Source organism: Choloepus didactylus, chromosome 1 (genome assembly GCF_015220235.1).
Source record: "Choloepus didactylus isolate mChoDid1 chromosome 1, mChoDid1.pri, whole genome shotgun sequence".
NCBI classification, from domain to species: Eukaryota; Metazoa; Chordata; class Mammalia; order Pilosa; family Megalonychidae; genus Choloepus; species Choloepus didactylus.
In genome coordinates, this window is record NC_051307.1 from 43,437,215 (window position 1) to 43,440,864 (window position 3,650).

The window sequence follows — 3,650 nt, forward strand, 5'->3', positions numbered from 1 at the left end:
AAGAGCAAAGGCAGACATGCCCTTTCACATACACTGACCTTTTCACACATATGGTTTGGACCCTTTCTTGACCCAAGAAGAATTTTTGGATCCAGACCCTTCCTTCCGTGGTTCTTCCTTTGAAGTTATTTTTCCTGCAGTTCATTACTTCTCTGTCCATTTTAACCCTGGCTAACAGTAATTCTGCTCACACAAATTTTGCAAAAAGCTTGTTGGATTTGAGTGCATTTAAGGGGGTCCAAATCTTCCAATGAAATAAATTTCCACAGATCCTTCCTGGATATTTCCAGCATTTCCAATCATGACATCTGCTGTGATGGCTGACTGGATCCATGTTCAGCCATTCCCTCTTTAGCAAGTGGTTGTTCCAATAAACCCTCAAATGGAACTCTGTTATCTAGGGAGTCACTTCCTGAAAACTCAGAGAAACCCCTGATAGAGACATTTGTGGTCCTAGTGTCAGAGCACATTACCTACATAGGCTGACAATTTTCCAAAACATCAATTGCTGGTTTCCTTGTGCTTAACAGTTCAATTATCACTTTATATTTTTCCTCTCTCATTTCACTATAAATGGCAAGGGGAAACCAGCCAGCACCTTTTATACTTATCTTGGAAATCTCCTCAGCTAAATATCCAAGTCCTTCACTTTCAAGTTCTGCTTTCCACCAACATCAAAACTAATTTTGCCAAGCTCTCTGCCACTTCGTATTAAGGATCTCCTTTCTTCCAATTTCCAATAACACATTCATCATATCCTTCTAAGTCCTCACTGGAAGTATGTTTAAAGTCCATATTTCTATCAATGTTCTGTTCATTATGAATTATGTATTTTCTAAGATGATAAAAACATTCTCTATAGCTTTCACTCATTTTTTTGGTTGTTTGTTTTTCTTTTTGTTTTTTTTTCCTTTTAAGGAAATTTTATTGAAAAATACTGGTACACTATATAATCATCCAAAGTGTACAATCAGTTGCTCACAGTATCATCATATAGTTGTGCATTCATCACCACAATCAATTTTATGAACATTTTCATTACTCCAAAAAAATAAAAATAAAAATTAGAAGAAAAATAAAAATAAAAGTAAAAAAGAACACCCAAAACACCTCATACTCCTTTTCCCCATATTATTCATTTACTTTTTGTCCCTTTTTTTCTACTCATTTGTCCATACATTGGATAAAGGGAGTGTGAGCCAAAGGTTTTCACAATCACACAGTCAAGTCATATAAGCTATACAGTTACATGATTGTCTTCAGGAATCAAGGATACTGGACTGCGGTTCAACAGTTTCAGTTATTTCCTTCTAGTTATTCTAATACACTAAAAACTAAAAAGGAATATCTATATAATGCATGAGAATAACCTCCAGAATGACCACTTGATTCCATTTGAGATCGCTCAACCACTGAAACTTTATTTTGTTTCATTTCTCTTCCCCCTTTTAGTCAAGAAGTCTTTCTCAATCCCATGCTGCCAGGTCCAAGCTCATCCCTGTGAGTCATGCCCCACACTGCTTAAGAAGATTTGCAGCCCTTGGAGTCATGTCCCATGTAGGGAGGAGGACAGTGAGTTTAGTGAGTGGGCTTAGAGAGAGACAGGCCACATCTGAGCAACAAAAGGGGTTCTCTGGGTGTGACTCTTAGGCACAATTATAAGTAGGCTTAGCCTCTCCTTTATAGCAACAAGCTTCACAAGGGCAAGCCCCAAGATCAAAGACTTCCCTACTAAAAATGTAGTCCCAGTGCTTGTCAGAATATCAGGAATTTCACAGGTGGGAAAATTTAATATTTCCATATTTTTCCCCAGGCCCTCAAGGGGGCAATGCACATACTTTTTATTCTCTGCCCAAATTACTTGGGGATGTATTGGGATTTCATGCTAACCTGTACATACCAATCAGATCTCAACCCCTATTCAAGGTTCCATGTAATTATGGTGTTTGAATAAGCTGACCATGCAAGTTAACTTATATAGCATGCTACAGAAAATATAACGTCTCTTCCCTTTGTCTCACACAGAAGTTTAAGTTTTAAATCACAGTCAATATCATCCTTTTCCCTTTAATCTGGTCAACCTCAGTTCTAATCAAGTCTATTTCATTCATATCTCTAATTGAAATCTGTTCCCTTTTTCAACTTCTTTAACATTTGCTGTATGGGTTAATGCTGACATTCATAGTGCTGAACTCTGGCTCTGAGTCTCAAGTGTCACACAGATACCCAAAGTTCTAGGGCCCAACCAGGTTAAACGCAAACAGCTCAGCATCTCAGAATTTAGAGACAATTGTTACAACTAATGCATTGATGTGACTGTTTAAGAACTTACAATCTAGGATGCCTTACCATAATCCTTCCCCTGATAAACTATGTTCTCAGATTCAATTCTCAGAGTTTGCACATTATAGTTAGCCCATATTAGTGAGGCATTATAATGTTTGCCTTTGATTCTGGCTTATTTCACTCAACATACTTCCCTCAAAGTCCATTCACCTAGAAGCATATCTCACAACTTCAGTTCTTCTTGCAGCCACTCATTATTCCATTGCATGTATACACCACAGTTCACCATTTCATTTATTGGTTGATATACCCTTAGTCCACCTCCATCCATTGGCAAATCATGAAGTCTGCTGCCATAAACACCAGTGTGCAATGTCAACTCATGTCCCTGCTCTCAGTTCTTCCAAGTAAATACCCAATAATAGTGTTGCAGGACCATATGGAAACCCCCTAATTGGCTTCCTGTGGAACCACCACACTGCCCTCCAGTTGGGCTGTGTCATTCTACCTCCCTACCAACAGGGAATAGGTACATCCCTCTCTCATTTTCTCCAGCACTTGTATCCCTCTGTTTATTTTTTAAACAGTTTTGTTCACACACCATACAATCCACCCTAAGTAAGCTATCAAAGATTCTCAGTTTAACCACATAATTTTGCATTCACCACCACAATCTATATGAGGACATTTCCATTTCTTCCCCAGAAAAAAAGAAAAGCAGAAAAATAGATGAAGAATAAAAATACAAGAGATGGAAGAAAAATAAAAATAAAATACAATGAAAAAGTCAGACAACCACAATACCACCAAGAATCCCATATCACTCTCTTATATCTTCCCATACGTATTTAGATTTGGTATCTTGCCTTTGTCACAATTAGTGGAAGCATCTTACAATGTTACTGTTATCTATAGACTCTAGTTTGCATTGATCTTATGTTTCCCCTATACCATCCGATTTTCCACACTTTGCAATGTTGACATTCATTTATTCTCCCTCTTAAAAATTTCTTGTATTTTTACATTTAATCACCATCATTGACCACTCTACATTTCACTAAGTTGTAAAATTCCACTCTTTATTTTCTACCTTTCTTTCTGGTGTCACACATGCCCTTAGCCTTTCTCTTTCAACTGTACTTACACTCATCTTTGTTCAGAGTACTTTAAATGTGTTACCATCACATACTATTATGCCATCCATTCCATTTCTGGACCTGTACAATCAATGTTGAACCTTCTGTACTCCTTCAGCATCATATGCCTGATCTCTAACCTCTTTCTAGCCTCTGTTAACCTGTGTTCTCAACTCTTAAATTTCACTCATCACTGTTAGTCCATATTAGTGAGGCCATGCAGTACTC